This window comes from Eretmochelys imbricata, chromosome 6 (genome assembly GCF_965152235.1).
Source record: "Eretmochelys imbricata isolate rEreImb1 chromosome 6, rEreImb1.hap1, whole genome shotgun sequence".
Classification (NCBI taxonomy): Eukaryota; Metazoa; Chordata; order Testudines; family Cheloniidae; genus Eretmochelys; species Eretmochelys imbricata.
The window spans coordinates 41,462,210-41,481,704 of record NC_135577.1 but is presented as its reverse complement, the minus strand read 5'-3'; the positions used below and the strand labels follow the sequence as shown (position 1 = coordinate 41,481,704).

The following is a 19,495-nucleotide window of genomic DNA, read 5'->3' as shown; positions in this document are numbered from 1 at the left end:
TACATTTGTAGTCACGTTGGACATGTTCTATTTTAATGCTTAAGGATGTGCTTATCTAAGATACATTCAGCCAATAAAAGTTAGATTAAAAGAACATTAAGGATGACACAAAACACTACATGTAAAGAATTCCACAGTTAAAGCTGTACTGAAACACTAACATATCACGACAGTACAATAGTAAGGGAAAGCATAGAATGCTCATGGTACGTTGAGAGTGAATTTTATTTACTTTTAGTATATCTAATATTTGCATTTTGATTTTCATCTTGAATATTATTTGTATTTCACATAAATTTTACTCCAAAAATTGCACTTTAATTCTAGAATTAAAAAAAAAATATGAGCAAGAGGAATGCCCACTCGGTAACTCAGGAACTAAACATTAACATATTAAAAGATTGATTTGTATTAATATTAGTCAAATCTAAGTAACTTGCTTAGAGTTGTGCTGAGTAGGTACATCAATGGTAATACATTATAGACTGAACCAATGGTGCTTAGTTTTCTTTTCCTACACGAGCCTTCTCCCCTAGGATTTCTCATTGTTGCTACTACTAGTTCAGCTTGTAGAAACTCCAGTAGACAGGATACCAGCAGCTACCACTGTTTTTAACACTCTAAGATCTGAACCCAATTTGAGTAAAAATCAGAAAACATGGCAGTAAAAATTACTGGGGTCACAGAAGCTCTGTCTACCTTCAGTGGTAACAAATGGTGATAAATGTTAGGGAATAAAGACTAGCATAGACACAGCCTTAAATCCACTGATGAATTGATCGTGAACTTTGTTCTAGTCTAAAGAATGATTATGTTCTAGCCTCAGGATTAAATTTACCTGTTGACAGAAAACCTGTACAAAGACTTTCAAGTAGCAGAACCCACAGTGGCCTTGCATGGAGAGATGAGCAAGTGAAACAGCTGATCAGAGTGCTTTAAGTACTCCCTGCACACTATGGAGATGGGCTTTGCATCAGCATATTCAGAAACCACTGCCAGCAGAACCAACCAGTGGATGCAATCCTACACAGAGCCAGTGCCTTGGAAATTCACAGAAATGGAAATAGAGACTGAAACAACAGCTCTAAGAGGATTAGAGCTGTCCTGCCCATGGCTTCATGATATGAAGAGCTCATTTATTTAGGCTTTATTGTGGGGGATTTGGTGATTAATTTAATGCAATGTGAATAAACTTTTAGAACACCAAAAAAGTTTGCACACATACTAACAGATTTTATGGAGGTTAGGCAGTTTGTTTTGTTTTTAGATAAATTATGTAGTTTTCCCTATAAAATATCAAAGCAATTATTCCACATTGTGAACTTATTGTATGAAATGTTTCATTTTAAACCAAGGATTTAAAAAAAAATCATAATAGCACAAGACAAACTTTTTTTTGTTTCTAACCATCTATGCAGAAGAAATTTTTATTGCACACTTAAACTTCTGAAATACATAAAGTTAAAAAGAGAAGACTGACAGACACAGAATCCTGGCTGATTACTAAGGCCCAGATTCTCAAAGGTATTTAATTGTTGTTAGCCTCTCTAATTGTGATTGTGTCACCAGAAACAAGGAGGAGAGGCAGGTCCTTTGGTCCAGCTTGATCTATGCAAGCCACCAGTAATCACTTGCCAGCTCGTCCATGCTACCCAAATCACATCCAGGGTTGCATTGGAGTGGAAGTGTATGAATAGGAATCCTGATGAGAAGTTGTGGTGGGCACAGAGATAATGGCAGGTTTTTTCAGGGTGGGTAAAATACTCTGATGTTCAGTTTCTCTTGGCAACCTTACAGGGGAAAAAGTTCTTTGTGAAAATCAATCAATCAATCAATCAGACTCATAACTTCTCCATATTTCTTTCCAAATGATTTGCAAAGTGAATTGATACTGCTGTCTCCAAAAGAGTCAGAAAAATCCTATTTCCTCAATCTACTGATGATTTTATGAGAGATAGAATTTATAATTTTCTTGTCAACATAAGGCTTTGATTTAACTTTAATTCAATTCAGTTCTGCTGTTTAAATGACACCTCAGTTTGATGATAAATCTCAATCAAGTAATGAAATACCATCAGCTTTTAGCACTTATTATATAATTGTGTATAACAAATATAAAATCTGATACAATAAAGCTTACACAAAAAATGTCATTTCCTTAATATAGTCTACATGCACTTTGAATCTGCAGCAGTCATATAATGGAAATTGTAAAGGTTGCATGTGTCACATAGCCTTCAACAAAATGGACAAAAGATCGGGGCGGGGAGGGAAGAGGTAAATTTCAGGCTAGGAAGCACATAATTATGTGTCCCTCTCTTCCTCTTTTTTAGTGAGGGCAAATCACTTGAGCAAGACCAGTCCAAACGACTCCAATACTCTTTCCAACAGATACTGACAATTGCAGGGGAAAGACAGGAACTGTTTCTGTTTTTTAAAATATACGTTTTTTTTGGTTTTCATTTTGAACCACAATGTTAACCACAGAGCAAGTGGCGAGGGGGATATATTCCATATGTTTCAGGCAGTACCACTAAGCAAAGGTCAATCAAACACACAGAGTGACTAATGAAACATTTTACAGCAAACAGGGAGTTCTCTCTGCCCTCAGGGTGGGGAGGAATCAGCTACGATGAAACATTAGTAAAATATTTGAGTTCAAGAGAGCAAAACATGCTTCAGGGTGACCTCTCATCATAGCATTATTACAATTAGAGAATTAATGTCTCCACACAAGGAAAATAAATAAAGGGGATTCTTTCATGGATTAACACCACAACTATGTAATAGCAATAAAGCACAAAAACTATAGTATGCTCTAAGGAACAATAAAAAGCAATGACAATGGCTTGACAAACATCAGACAGCATTTCTAAAAAATATTTTCAATATTAAATTGAGTTCCTGCAGATCAGCAGTCATTCAAAATAATCCAAATTTCCATGGCTAAAGTTCCATGGAAGATCCACCTCTTAATTCCATCATGCCTAAATGGACATTCTCTTATAAGACTGAAAGGGTCTCTTGCCCCCTTGAAGTATGGTTGACCAGGCGCCCACTCTTAAGCAGCAGCCTGACACTTGGACCATATTTTCAGAAGACAATACTGCATGTTGATAATACTGCCTTATCAGCCACAGAAGTCAAGATCAGAGTTCTAAATGTAATAGTCTATAATAGCACAGTGAAGGTCCTATCAGATGAGCCTACCTTCTCAAAGGGTGGCGGATTCATTCTAGATTGGGGAGTACTAAAGCAAAGAAAACAATGGATTTCTTTTTTTTTTTTTTTTTTTTGCAAAGGGGTCCCACATTCCCACATTCTGTGATCTTCACCCAGAGGACATAGGAGCTGACAATTCTGAACTTCTGGATCTAGTTAATGAAAGTTGATTATTTCTAAGGGAAGTTTTGATTGGTGTCTAGTCAGTGGGCACTGTACCACTGGGAGGCAAGTCATAATTTTACAGAACTCACTACAACTAATCAGGATGAATTCATTTAATAATGCAAACTGACAGGTTGATATTTCACTGTTATTGATTTTTGTGGTAACTCAATGACTTGTTTTCAAAAATTTTCTCCATACAGTAAATTACAATATTAACAAACATCTACAGTTCCACTATGTTGTCTGTGATCATCAACATAAATTAATGAGTGGCTGACTGTACATGTGACCATGAATTGGTTAAGAATTAAAATACAATATTAGAAAATATTATGCACCAAGAGATAATTGCAACTGGAAGCACATTGATTTGTGATGTGGTAGTCCTCCCAACGTAATTCCATAGCTTTTGACTAATAATAATGAAGGATCTCCAAATGTCATTGTATATGATGTACCTCACATCTAAAACTAAAACCAAATAGATGTAACACTAACTATTGATGTTCTAAACAAGTACCATTTTGATTAACTCACCTGTGGAATCTGGTCATTTGTCCACTGCTGCTGACTACCAGGAGGCCTGAAAATAAAACACACACTTTTTGAAATGAACAAGATAAAAAGCATTGTATTACTGGGATAAACAAAATAACACTCCATGTGCTGACTGTGAACATGACATTTTAATCCCATAAAACATTAAAAGACATTATTTTACAAAGATGGAAACACGGAGCGGGGTATTTATATTACGATCCAAGTTTTCAAAAGCAGCTTCTTATGTTGTTGATGCACATTTAGAAGCCTATCTACCTGATCAAACATCAATCTGGCCTTCTGTATTGGAGGGACAATTTTGTACATGCAGTCAATTGCACCCCAAATTTTGTAACTGCAATAAAATGCAGATGCAAAATTGTGTCAGTGATATTGGAAGCAAACGTGAAGATTGGTCAACCATAAAGATCCATTTATATATATTTAATTAAGGACTGACTGTGCAATGGAATGGAGAAATAGGTCCTATATTTTTTAAAGAGCTCTAAAAACCGACTAATGTAAAACTATATTTTGGAGGTCTTTCATCAAGTGCCCACACCTTGATGGGATCCAATTAGCATCAAAATATTCTAAATTTAAGCTACACTACAGAAACTCCAGACCCATCCACTTCAAAGAGTTAAACAAAATCAATGGGAACCCAAAATCTATAAATGTTCAGGATGTTCTGTGCCTTTAGAACCTGTGTATGTGAGCAAAATGTTCATCTAAATATCAATATTTAATGTTAAAATATGGCAGCATCTTATGAAAACACCTTAAACATCAATTTACAGTAAAGGTTATTTACATACCAAGAACATCTAATACATGATTGCCTTAGTCACTGCATATATTTTATTTGAAAATGTATCTGAGTATTATTCTTTTCTCATTTTATCAGTTAATTTAAAGCAATTATGGAAGATGTCACATTGAAAGCACTACAGATTTCAGATCATTGTTTATGCACAGATTAGGTACAGTATTGCATTGACAAAAGAAGCAGAAGCTTCTACTTATGAATTTCTAACTTGCCCGTCAGTATAATATTTATCCTGTATAACTGACCGACTAATGTGATATGCCTCAACCTAAACACCCAATATAATAAGAGTAGTTCAGTCTACGCTTATTCAGTCCTTGTTCTGTCTGTTGAGACTGCCAATTACTTCCAACTAATGCCAAGCATGGTGGTAGTTTTCATGATGTGGACACCTGTACACTAGGACATGGAGTAGGACCACCAACCTATTTCACATAGCCCTCCAAACATCCAGTAAATTACAAACTGAAATAAATGTATGACCTAAAGGTGACAGACCCATCACTAGCCTCATTAGTCACTCACTCCCTTTCCAGTGTGGGTTTCCATTTATTTAAGGGACAGTCAGTTTTTCATTTTAAGATGCTGTAGAGGCTGGATCCCTGCAAGCTTTCCAGGGAAGATTTTTAGCCAGTCAATGACTTGTAGCTGGATCTGTCAACTTGCATACTGTTTAAACAAACTAAAAAAAACTTTTTCATCACAGATAATATAAGCCCTGTGTTGCTTCCAGATAATGCAACACCACAATAAACTGAATACTCAATTCAAACATCTTTTAAACTGAATCACTTTTCTAAGCTTTTCATGCTGAGAACTACAATATTTGCATAAACCACTGTCAAATCAATGGGATTTTAGTCAATTCTAGGATGGATCAAAATTATCATATACTGAAACCTGAGTATTCCAGTATAAAATACTTATTTTAAAATAGCATTGGTGGGTGGATATTAGATCTTCCCAAAGGAAAATATTTTAGGTAAATAAAACATCTTTTGAATGATGGATGAAAACCACAGGACTGATCTTGGGGGTATAAATAATCTGTACAGACTACTGATCAGGGATCCCTGTGCAAAACTAGTTTAAGGCTCATCCTTGCACTTCCCCAATCCTCCTGCTGCTCTTTACAAGACCATTGCCCCATAGCCAATATTTGAGCAGTCTGACCTTAAAGACCTACCAGTTCTCCCTACATACAGCTTTGTTGCCTGGAATCATCAAATAAGATCTCCCTAAACTTGGTCTGGACTAAACAGTCATGGAAGAAACCATACATTGACCTCTAATTCCAACCTAGTTATGTGCCTTCTGACCTCTAATGTAGATCTGATTGTTGAGTGAGAGGCCAGATCCAATCCTTTGTTAAGCAAGCTGGTGTCTGTGGTCACTATACCCCAGTTTTCTTCTGCCAGAGTGGTTTCTTCTTGCTACTTGAGAGATTTCCTCAATCAGATGTGTAGTCTGAACCAAGAAAATAGGATGAAGAACCATGTGAAGAATCCCAATAGGTGACGATCAGTCCTGGAACTTCTGCCTCCATTGGAAAAAACATTTGAGGTAAAGGATTCAGAGTAACAGCCGTGTTAGTCTGTATTCGCAAAAAGAAAAGGAGTACTTGTGGCACCTTAGCGACTAACCAATTTATTTGAGCATAAGCTTTCGTGAGCTACAGCTCACTTCGTCGGATGCATACTGTGGAAAGTATAGAAGATCTTTTTATACACACAAAGCATGAAAAAATGGGTGTTTACCACTACAAAAGGTTTTCTCTCCCCCCACCCCACTCTCCTGCTGGTAATAGCTTATCTAAAGTGATCACTCTCCTTACAATGCGTATGATAATCAAGTTGGGCCATTTCCAGCACAAATCCAGGTTTCCCCCCCACACAAACCCACTCTCCTGTAATGTCACAGCTAACCTGGTGGCTGAACTTTGTGACTTTGTCCTTACCCATAACTATTTTACATTTGGGGACAATGTATACCTTCAAATCAGCGGCACTGCTATGGGTACCCGGATGGCCCCACAGTATGCCAACATTTGTATGGCTGACTTAGAACAACGCTTCCTCAGCTCTCGTCCCCTAATGCCCCTACTCTACTTGCACTATATTGATGACATCTTCATCATCTGGACCCATGGAAAAGAAGCCCTTGAGGAATTCCACCATGATTTCAACAATATCCATCCCATCATCAACCTCAGCCTGGTCCAGTCCACACAAGAGATCCATTTCCTGGACACTACAGTGCTAATAAACGATGGTCACATAAACACCACCCTGTACCGGAAACCTACTGACCGCTATTCCTACCTACATGCCTCCAGCTTTCACCCTGACCACACCACACAATCCATTGTCTACAGCCAAGCTCTGCGATACAACCGCATTTGCTCCAACCCCTCAGACAGAGACAAACACTTACAAGATCTCTATCAAGCATTCTTACAACTACAATACCCACCTGCGGAAGTGAAGAAACAGATTGATAGAGCCAGAAGAGTTCCCAGAAGTCACCTACTACGGGACAGACCTAACAAAGAAAATAACAGAACGCCACTAGCCGTCACCTTCAGACCCCAACTAAAACCCCTCCAACGCATTATTAAGGATCTACAACCTATCCTGAAGGATGACCTAACACTCTCACAAATCTTGGGAGACAGCCCCCCAACCTGAAGCAAATACTCACCAGCAACCACATACCACACAACAGAACCACTAACCCAGGAACCTATCCTTGCAACCAAGCCCGTTGCCAACTGTGCCCACATATCTATTCAGGGGACACCATCACAGGGCCTAATAACATCAGCCACATTATCAGAGGCTCGTTCACCTGCACATCCACCAATGTGATATATGCCATCATGTGCCAGCAATGCCCCTCTGCCATGTACATTGGGCAAACTGGACAGTCTCTACGTAAAAGAATAAATGGACACAAATCAGATGTCAAGAATTATAACATTCATAAACCAGTCGGAGAACACTTCAATCTCTCTGGTCACGCGATTACAGACATGAAAGTTGCGATATTACAACAAAAAAAACTTCAAATCCAGACTCCAGCGAGAGACTGTTGAATTGGAATTCATTTGCAAATTGGATACAATTAACTTAGGCTTGAATAGAGACTGGGAGTGGCTAAGTCATTATGCAAGGTAACATATTTCCCCTTGTTTTTTCCTACCCCCCCCCAGACGTTCTTGTTTAACCCTGGATTTGTGCTGGAAATGGCCCACCTTGATTATCATACACATTGTAAGGATAGTGATCACTTTAGATAAGCTATTACCAGCAGGAGAGTGGGATGGGGGGAGAGAAAACCTTTTGTAGTGGTAAACACCCATTTTTTTCATGCTTTGTGTGTATAAAAAGATCTTCTATACTTTCCACAGTATGCATCCGAAGAAGTGAGCTGTAGCTCACGAAAGCTTATGCTCAAATAAATTGGTTAGTCTCTAAGGTGCCACAAGTACTCCTTTTCTTTTTACTTGAGGTAAAGTGAGCCTGAAGTTTTCTTTTGAGGACTTGGCTACTGTGATTTTAGCAGCAGGCTTTTGCTGCATTGTGTTGTGGTGCTATCCTCTCTGGAAGGAGGCTCTCCTACACCTCATCTATATTACATCCAAAAAGTTCGTTAAAAGAAAGTTATTTAGTTGTTTACTATTAAGAACAGGTCTACTTTCTTTCACTACATTCGTAATTTTTTGCAAAAGGAGAAAGAGGTTTAAGGTTTCAGAGTAACAGCCGTGTTAGTCTGTATTCGCAAAAAGAAAAGGAGTACTTGTGGCACCTTAGAGACTAACCAATTTATTTGAGCATAAGCTATCCGATGAAGTGAGCTGTAGCTCACGGAAGCTTATGCTCAAATAAATTGGTTAGTCTCTAAGGTGCCACAAGTACTCCTTTTCTTTTTAGGTTTAAGGTTATCTTCCTTAACTTCTTCAGAAAACAACAAGAGAAAATGTAATTACTTTGCATCAAAGTTTTCCTGGCAGTCTCAGCTTCCTTCTGTCTAGGCATCCAGGTATGAGAGGAGACGTCCCCCGCATTGGGAAGTAGCTCACAAGATGTTGTTTAACTTGTGCCTGAGTTTCTATTTGTCAGGGTTGGGAGCTCTGGGATCTGCACTGGCTGCCAATTGGTCTCCAGGTAGAGTTTAAGATGTTGATTATGGCCATCTAAAAATCTTTAAATGGCCTGGCACATGTCTAACTGGGTTCGGGTCTCTCCCTGTGGCAAACATTTGCAGTTAGTGGAGGTAATGAAGCTGGATTACCCTCTCTATAAGAGTGTGAGGCTGCCAGCAGGCATTCTCAGTGAGAACCCTGGGACTGTGAAACTTGCTCACCACCCTGCTTTGTATGAAATAGACCAAATTTACTAAACCTTCTAGACACACGGCAAAAGCCATTTGCTTGAATGATTTTCGGGGAAGAATGCTCCTGGGTATAATTTGGGAGGTGGGGGGTGCGAGAGGCTTTTCTGAAGAATTTTATTTTTATTTTCTGCTGGCTGAGGAAAATCACTATCTCCTTTTGAATAGTGAAGACTGCTGGCTCATGGAGTTAATTCATTTGTATTTATGTTCCTAGATGATTACTGTATTTAATTGTCAGGATGCTCAGCACTTTGTACAGTCATTCTTTTATAATGTTAATCAATTTATAAAATTTATAAAATAAATTAAGTGCCATTCTGTTTAGTTACCCTGCAAATAAGTGAAGTCACCCAGGAATATATATGTGATATAGGCTTAAATGATATCGAACCCAACTGTTGAGTGAAATGTGGTACCAAGCCTACCATCTAGGCAGAAGAGAGAACTTTTAGTGGGCACACCACAGGAGATTTGTCTGCAGACTTCAGTGGCTGCATATGCCCATGCCTCAATATTAACCCACGTCTCAGCGACTCTCCGATGAACTTCTGAATGATGGAGCATCCTCTTGCCTAGTCCCCCTCTGAGGGCTTGCCAGTTTATAAGCCTTGAATCTTCACATTCTGTTTCTATAGTGTTTACACTGCAAACCTGGGAAACTTGTCTAAATAAGTATCAGAGGGGTAGCCGTGTTAGTCTTTATCCACAAAAACAATGAAGAGTCCGGTGGCATCTTAAAGACTAACAGATTTATTTGGGCATAAGCTTTTGTGGGTAAAAAACCATACATGGATCATGAAGAAGTGCATCTGAAGAAGTGGGTTTTTTACCCACAAAAGCTTATGCCCAAATAAATCTGTTAGTCTTTAAGGTGCCACCGGACGCCTCATTGTTTTTGTCTGAATAAGAAGCCCAGTTCCCCATGCTCCTGGGACTGAAGAACCTCCTCCACAGTGAAAATCAGGTTACTTCACCTGATGTAGAGGGGAAGCGAGTTTTGCTCTTAGCTTTCTTCTCCCAGTGGCAATCTTACACAACTCAAGTCTGAGTAAAGAATCTGTCAATGGCATACACTTGCTCCATGATGTTAGTTTTCACATGGTAAGCAGGTCAGAACTAGGTCAACAGTAAGAGGCCTATAAGGAACACGTAGGTGCTCAAGGATTATTGAGCTGGTGATTCAGGTAGGATCTGAGTCTTCACTGACGTAATAGTGTAGCTCGCTGTTTATGCTCCTAAAGATGTTAGGTTTTAAATGAGATGTACAACTGCAGTTCTGAACACTTACTCGGATTAAGATTCTAATGACTTTTCTAAAGACTAAGGATATTAACCCCAATGACCTAACCCAATTCCAATGTGGGTACTGCAGTTCGTTTCTGCATAAGTAAATAGCCACTCCATTTTCAACTGGATAGGTTGTTCTTCACTTCCTGTCCTAAACAGACATGTAGTTTTACTGTGCACTATTAAACTGCTTCTGCGCTTCACCACAGAGGTGGCTACATGTCAAGGGTGGATAAAGTGATCTTTCTATATCAATTAGCAATTACTGTAAAGTGCTTTGGGGTGAAATGCCATAAAGGATGAGAACTTTAAGTAGAGAATAAGCAGCAGGAGCACAGAAACTCATAAATGGCATAGATCCTATTTTTATGTAAATTGCCCTCATAATAAAGAGCAGGCAAAAGATCAGATAAACACAGAAGATATGACATATATGCAGAGTTCTCACTAAATAGAATTTTTCTTCCTATTTTCTATGAGACACCAGTGTGTCTTTAAGCCAATAGCACCCTCATCTGAGCACCAGCTAATTCAGCATCCATAATATTTAATCATGTAACACTCCTGGCTCTATGAACCTCTGAGCTAATTAATTCATCCTAGTGCTGTGTGGGATTGAAAAATCCTGCACAGCAAGACCAAAAAATTCCCACAATGTACAGTCAAGTCTCAAGAAACTTCTGGTCCTAATACGTTTACTGATATTGGAAGGATTTCAAATACAGATCCATCAACCTAGGTATGGAAGCACTGAAATCTAGCAAATTGCTCACAAAGGCTGAAACATACCTGAGAAGTCCATGTAATCACACATATTTACACTGCATATACTTTCCTGCAATTTGTGATATCAAGATACTGCTCAATAAGAATCTGATTTTCTCATTTGTGTCCTGCTATTGTAAGACAACTGAGCTTACAGATGCATGACAAGATATGGTACAGCAACTGCTCCACAAAACATATGCAGAAAAACAATTGATCGCTAGTGAAATCTAATATACATTTATCATACTATTAACATTTTGGATTCTAATTTAATTAGATGGCAAGAAAGAGCTGATGTGAAAAAGCGCTTCTGTTGTTTACATCTGAAGTTTAAAACCATTGAAATAAAGGCTGATCCCCTGAAACTTGGTTGTGGAAAAAAATTCTCCTTGAAAATTTTAGAAATGAGGTTACTTGAAATAAATTCAACTCCGGATGCCATTAGTAGTGATATTTTAATACAATAAAATCAAAATTATGGATTCCATGTAATTAGTAATAAAATTCTAATGTACCAATGCACCACCTCCTTTATTTTATTTTTCCTTACACATAACTTCTAATCAAATACCAACTAATGACATATCAAAATTAAAAATGTATGTTGCTTAGTAACGAATGTGAAATGTAACAAAATACTTCATTACTTTATATTAAACACTTCAAAGCTTTAAAAAGTCCTTAATTGTATTTAATACTTAGCTGACAGATACTTTCTGAGAAGTAAATGTTACAGCAATGAATACCAAACAGAGTAAGACAAGCTCCATTTGTTTGTAAAATAAACTCATTTCCTTTTAATCTCAGTGCAAAAATGACCCAATGCAATGTATTCCATTTAGCAGGATTTTTAGACAGCACATTATACAATTTCTAGATCATTAACTTGTCTTCCTATGTTTCCACGTCTTGCACTTCTGCTGGGTAAGCATTAGTTCATTTGTGTTGGTAAAAATGCTAACTTTATGTGTTTGATATTTTACTTGCTCAATTATTTAATGCACAGCTACTGGGGCTAGAAAAAGCTCTGCATCTTTTATACAGCAAAAACTTACTATTTCTTCTGTGGATTCAATTAAAAGGATAAACTGCCCTTTGCTAGACTTCATTTTAAACAGAAACTTAATCAGGATCCAATCATTTTACAGAAGAATTTCTGGTGCAAAATATCCTTGTGAAGTTCTGCATACATGAGAGATGAACATGAGTGAAAATACAGAAGCAAAATGACAAACAGGAAGGTGAGGAGGTTGTGTGGTTAAAACATGGGATTGTGAGCCAGGAGATATAGATTCTATTCCCAACTCTGCTACAGACTCCCTATGAGACCCTGGACAAGTCACTCAGCCTCTCTATGCCTCAGTTTTTCTATCTGTACCCTATCTCACTGGGATACTATGATGCTTAATTTCTTAGTGTTTATAAAGTGCTTTATGATCCCATAAGCAGAGGATGCCATGTAAATGCAAATTACAGTATTATGTAATCAGAAAAGTATCTGGAAATACCCAGAGTAGACCAAAAAGGATTATCATAGGACCACAGGTGAAATTTGTACATCCATAGCCTTTTTACATAGGTATATAAGTCTTTTCTTACATTTAAATAATACCTTTTATCCCAATGAGATTTAAAGTTACAACAAACACCCTTATATTATATATACGGTACAGCAACTGCTCCACAAAACATATGCAGTAAAATGATTGATCACTAGTGAAATCTAATATACATTTATCATACTATTAATATATATACTGTGACAAAGTTCCTCCTCTACCTTGGTGGGTCTTGCGCTTATTGGCGGATTGGCTTGCCTTGGAGCTTCACGGCAGCCCTCAGCTTGGCCGTTTTTCTGAACCCACAGTCCAGGTCGACTCCTCCTGTGTATGACTAGGAGTTGGGAGGTTTGCGGGGGAATCCGGGCCCGCCCTCTACTCCGGGTTCCAGCCCAGGGCCCTGTGGAATGCAGCTGTCTGGAGTGCCTCCTGGAACAGCTGTGCGATAGCTACAACTCCCTGGGCTACTTCCCCATGGCCTCCTCCTAACGCCTTCTTTATTCTCACCATAGGACCTTCCTCCTGGTGTCTGATTCATAGATTCATAGATGTTAAGGTCAGAAGGGACCATTATGATCATCTAGTCTGACCTCCTGCATAATGCAGGCCACCGAATCTCACCCACCCACTCCTGCAATAAACCTCTCACCTATGTCTGAGCTATTGAAGTCCTCAAATCATGGTTTAAAGACTTCAAAGGTGCAGAGAATTCTCCAGCAAGTGACCCGTGCCCCATGCTATATAGGAAGGCGAAAAACCCCCAGGGCCTCTTCCAATCTGCCCTGGAGGAAAATTCCTTCCTGACCCCGATAATGCTTGTACTCCTCAGTCCTCCAACAGTCCGCATTCTCACTCTCAGCTCCTAGTGCCTCTTGCTCCCAGCTCCTCACACGCGCACCACAAACTGAAGTGAGCTCCTTTTTAAACCCAGGTGCCCTGATTAGCCTGCCTTAATTGATTCTAACAGCTTCTTGATTGGCTGCAGGTGTTCTAATCAGCCTGTCTGTCTTAATTGTCTCCAGAAGGTTCCTGATTGTTCTGGAACCTTCCCTGTTACCTTACCCAGGGAAAGGGGACCTACTTAACCTGGGGCTAATATATCTGCCTTCTATTACTCTCCTGTAGCCATCTGGCCCAACCCTGTCACAATACATATATATATATATATATACACACACACACACAATAAATTTAGTAACCTCAGAGACTAAAGTTAAACCAATGAAACCATTTAATGCCAAAGAAATATTACACAACCGTGAAGAGCAATACTACTTCTAACGACAGTGGAAAAATTTGAGTAAAAGCATGTAGTTACTCTAACTGGCATTTGGTTGGGACACCAAGGTTACCATCCCTTATCACCCGCATACCTGTTAACTTCCACATAGTCAATAGACCTCTCCCTTTTGTGCAATTATCTAGAGCCAGAGACAACATACCTCACTGGGAGAGGACATTTCAGTCAATGCCCCTTTGACTGAGACCTTGAGGGTCCAGTCACCCTGCACCCTTCACCACCCTGTACCCTTCACCACTAATCGTAAAAGTTAAGGGGATCATTTTCTCTTGGGGTAAACTGCATGAAATGAGCCAAACAACAGTCTCAGACACTGCTAATCATCTAAAAAACAAGATATGTTAAAAAGGGAGAAAATTACAGTAAGATAAAATAAATGGTTTACGTAACATGTCTTTTGTATCCAATCCCTGAGTCTGCGCCAATAAAATATCAGCCGGGGCAACCCTACATCTTTTTCCCAAATTACCTCATTAAGGAAATATTGTACTATTTGAGTCACATGGTAAATATAGGCAGAGTGGCAGCTGCACAGGAAGACTTAGGCCATATCTACACTAGGGGCACTCAAGGGTATGGATTTTTCACACCCCTCAGCACTGTAGCTATGTTGACCTACATCTTACATGTAGATTAGTCTTCCCGGTGGAATTAAAGCTGTAGTTTTATGAATTAAAAGAGAAGCAGCAAATTAAGAGAAAGAACAAACAAACAATTATGCTGGAAAGCATATCAAAACTAAAATGGTATCTATTTAAAACATTTCTCCATTATCACCATGATGAAGACATACTAAGTTATCTCATCACAGTTATATGTTGACATTCTGAATACAAATTCTTCATTTACAATGAAGCAAAATAATACATGAACAATTGCCTGTATGTTAAGCAAATGGCACACCTGCAACTCCACAAATATTTGATAATTGTTTTAATTGATAGGTAGGACATATAAGAGCAGATGGTGCCATTTCTCCACTTCTCTAAGTATAATTGCTCTTACCTCTATCCTCTGCCCCTCCTTAATCCTCTTAAATCTCTCCTAAAAACCTACCTCTGCCAGGATAAGAGGGATTCTTTCTTCTGCCAACCTTTAGGCAAGTAATGAGCTGAGACTTTTGTTTTCATACTATAGTTTGTTTTTCTTTTTACATCACACCCCCACCTCTGTTTATCTAATGTATCCTAAATCCTAGATTGTGAAATCTCTTGGAAGAGAACCTCTGTTAATTGATTGTACAATGGGGCCATGGTCCTTGACTGGAGTTCCTAAATATTACCACACCACAAACAACTAATAATAGGAAAGCCTGTTTCATTATTTTTGTACCTCATGAAGAAATAAATTACTTTTTAGCTTGAGGGTGCACATTGCAGGTGTGGAGAACATATGAACATAAGAATGGCCATACTGGGTTACACCAATGGCCCATCTAGCCCAGTATCCTGTCTCCCGAGAGTGGCCAATGCCACATGCTTCAGAGGGAATGAACAGAAAGGGCAATTTATTAAGTGAGCCATCCCCTGTTGTCCAGTTCCAGATTCTGGGGTAGCATCCCTGACTATCTTGGTTAATAGCCATTGATGGACCTATCCTCCATGGACTTGTCTAATTCTTTTTGGAACCCAGTTATACTTTTGGCCGTCACAACATCCCCAGGCAACAAGTTCCATAGGTTGACTGTACTTGTCTGAAGAAGTACTTCCTTTTTGTTTGTTTTAACCCTGCTACCTATTAATTTAATTGGGTGACCCCTCGTTCTTGTGTTATATGAATGGGTAAATAACACTTCCTTATTCACTTAGACCACACCATTCATGATTTTATAGACCTCTTTCATATTCCCACTTAGTCGTCATCTCTTTTCTAAACGGACATGTCCCAGTATTTTTAATCTCTCTTCTTATGGAAGCTGTTCCATATTCGTAGTCAAATTATTATTCTCCTTCTCTATACTTTTTCCAATACTAATATATCTTTTTTGAGAAGGGGCGATGAAAACTGCATGCAGTATTCAAGGTGTGGGCGTACCAAAGATTTATATAGTGGAGTTATGATATTTTCTTTCTTTGTTATCTATCCCTTTCTTAAGTGGTTCCTCACTTCAAGGGAATAATTTTTATAATGGGGGTGCTGATGATGGAAACCATTTATTTGTGTTTGTTATTACTATTCAAGACATGGGATGCAGCAGCACCTCTAGTTCCAGCACCATTGCTAACATTATCATATTTTTTGACTGCTTCTGCATCTTGAGCAGATGTTTTCAGAGAACTATCCACAATGACTCTAAGATCTTCTTGAGTGGTAACAGCTAATTTAGACCCCATCATTTTGTATGTACAACTGAGATTATGTTTTCCAATGTGCATTGCTTTGCATCAACACTGAATTTCATCTGCTATTTTGTTGCCCAATCACCCAATTTTGTGAGGAGTGTTATGTGTATAAACACAAGGTAAAGAGTGATGAGAAGGATAAGGAGCAAAGGGTGAGCAGTCCTGAATTGAAAAATCTGCTGGATGGCTACCAAGTTACTCCTGCTTAGTAGCTGGAGAACTGTGCAAAAGTACTCTGTTTTTCGTGCAACTGGTTAGCAACACAAGTCTCATCTAAACCCATGTCTCCTCAGATATGCCCACTCCTCACCAGTGTTGCCCACACTCACCATAATGTGAGTGCTGTGATTTGGGGCAGATTGTTGTGGTGGCAATCACAGACCACTCAGGAGTTTTGCCAGAGTAGTTTCCCACTTCAGTCACTAGAGGATGCTGTATGAAAGGCAGCAGCCTGCCCTACCAAGTAGACTCTATGCACACTGAACAGGGCAGTCCCTTGGAGCAGGAACAGGATAGTGAAGGTGCCCCCACCCCACCCACCAAGCTTGTCAGTAGTGGCCTCCCCGTCCTCCCATCCCACACATTGCAGTGGAGAGAGGGAGAGTTAATGCAGGCAGGAAAATGGGAAAACTCCCTCTGCTACAGGGAGGGGAGGGTGTTTCTCTCTCTCCAGCTGAAGCCTACCAGTGGGGAGTATGACAGGTTTCAGAGTAGCAGCCATGTTAGTCTATATCCACAAAAAGAAAAGGAGTACTTGTGGCACCTTAGAGACTAACAAATTTATCTGAGCATAAGCTTTCGTGAGCTACACTCACGCTGTCGCTCACGAAAGCTTATGCTCAGATAAATGTGTTTGTCTCTAAGGTGCCATAAGTCCTCCTTTTCTTTTTTCCTTGGGGAGCAGGTGCACGGAAGAGCTTGGAGGTGGTCAGAGTTGGCAAGCAGATAAATAGGGCAGCAAGAGAAGGCTGTGGATTAGAACGGCAGCGAGAGGAAGTTAGGGAGCGGGAACACAGGGCAGCCGGGGCCAGCATCTGCATTTGTGTGTGGGTATATTGTATACGTTTAAGAATGTATTTTCAAATCAAGTCTCAGACACAGGCAGGGGGAGTTCAAACAAAAGGAGACCAAAAGACATGGTTTATTATTTTTAAAAGAAATCTCATGACTTTTGGGTTCTAATGCATGATATTTTCATTCTTAGGATTGGCAACATTATTCCTTTCAAACGTGCCCTCTCCCTCATGTGTTTGAGAGTAAAGAAGCAGGCACTACTATCCCTTTGTGCATATAAGCCTAGCATTAACTTTAGGCCTGCGCAGCTTCCATTCACACTTCCACAACACCTGCACCCTGCTTCACACTACACAAGGACTTGCATGATCAAGGATTTTAAGTATAATTTTTAAAGAAACTTAAGTAAATACTCATGCAATTTTGCTAAAATAAAGCACCAAAAGCCAGGTCAGAGCATAATGCTACAGTACTTTATACACACTGTACTGCAGAAAATTAAAGTCCATCAGCTGTTCCTCAGTACAATGACCTTCCTAAACTACGGAGACCCAAGACACATTTATGTTAAATGTGTGGTACTAGATAGGAGAAATACTGATCACTAGCACAAACAGTTAATATTTCCCTTTAAATAAACGTTTAGTGTGCTATTTCCCCATTACATGGAACATAACTGGGTAACATACATTACATGGCTCAGCAGACATAAGACATGACTCATGTTAGTTACACAAAAAAGTATTTTGCATTTCTAGGAAAAGCACACAGAAGGTTTGGCAGTCATGCAGAATTTAGAAAAAACAGAGGTGCCTTAAACTAGCAGTGTGGCTGTCCAAAATCAGCAACTTCTACATATGTGGCACTTCCAAATGTTAGTCAAAACACTACAAAATTATTGCATATGTTTAAATGGTCCTAGACCCAAGCATCCTAAACTACACTGGTTGTAGCAAAGAAAATTTTTCCATTGTTTAATATCATCACATACACTCACCAGTCTTCAAATGCAAGTTATATAATTTTACAGTGCTGTAGTTGAAAAACATGTTAGCTAACATATCCACTTATGAGAAAAAAATATAACATTTAATTATAGATGCATGTATGAAATTCCTAGCGATGTATATTTATAAATATTAGTGGCTTACTCAGATAGTTATTTTCTTCTCTTGTTCTTTTCCCCCAGGATCCCTGTCCTCAGCTACACTCCAGCTTCCTCTTCCACTGATTGCTAGAATGGGGTGGAGGAAGGGGAGAAATAGTCATGACATTAAAGATTCATTAGTAACGTTTTATACATTTTTAAAATCCATCCTATGAAAGAAATCTAGATGATCCAGGGAAAATGGTAGTCTAAGAGCTTTAGTCTGCTCCGATAAATTGGGCACTTGATGCCATAATGTGTGACCCTCACCAGAATGAGCTGCTGCTTAATTATTGTGGTTTGCCCCCTCCTCCTGTGAGCTCAGAGACAAGGCAAGGCAGGAGGCAGCTGGATATCCCTGGGCACGTTCTCTTCACTGTTTAAAAAAAATTACAAAGCATGAGATTTAAGTAAAGAGATACATTCTTCACTATGTAGAACCACCTCCTTTTCTCCCCAATATATTATTTCAGATTCTGAAGCCAGGAGGACAGAATATCCACTGATATGTTCTATGCTTGGTTATAAAACATAAAGGAAACCCCATGACTGTATTTGAAATGCCAAGTTTTCTATGGGTATGTCTACACTTTAATTAAACACTCGCAGCTGGCCCGTGCCAGCTGACTCAGGCTCCCAGGGCTCAGGATATGGGGCTATAAAACTGTAGTGTAGATTTTCAGGCTTGGGCTGGAGCCTGGGCTCTGGGACCCTCCCACATTGCAGGGTCCCAGAACTTGGGCTCCACCCCCAAGCCTGAATTTCTTCACCACAATTAAATAATCCTGTGAAACTGAGTCAGCTGCCACGGGCCAGCAACAGGTGTTTAATTGCAGTGTAGACACACCCTTTGTATACACATAAATTGTGCCCCACGTCAGTCCACAAAGATCAAAATACAATGTGCATTAAGTACCAACCAAG

The 19,495-nt window shown here is 39.2% G+C and overlaps 1 long non-coding RNA gene across 1 annotated transcript; it reads right to left on the bottom strand.

The window, feature by feature from the left end:
- Positions 1 to 1,644: 1,644 nt before the first annotated feature.
- On the bottom strand, positions 1,645 to 18,645 carry LOC144266681 (uncharacterized). Its single transcript, XR_013346489.1, has 3 exons — positions 18,576 to 18,645; positions 3,928 to 3,973; positions 1,645 to 1,790 (listed from the first exon to the last, which is right to left on the bottom strand). It is a non-coding gene; the product is annotated as an uncharacterized LOC144266681 (long non-coding RNA).
- Between the last annotated feature and the right edge of the window lie 850 nt (positions 18,646 to 19,495).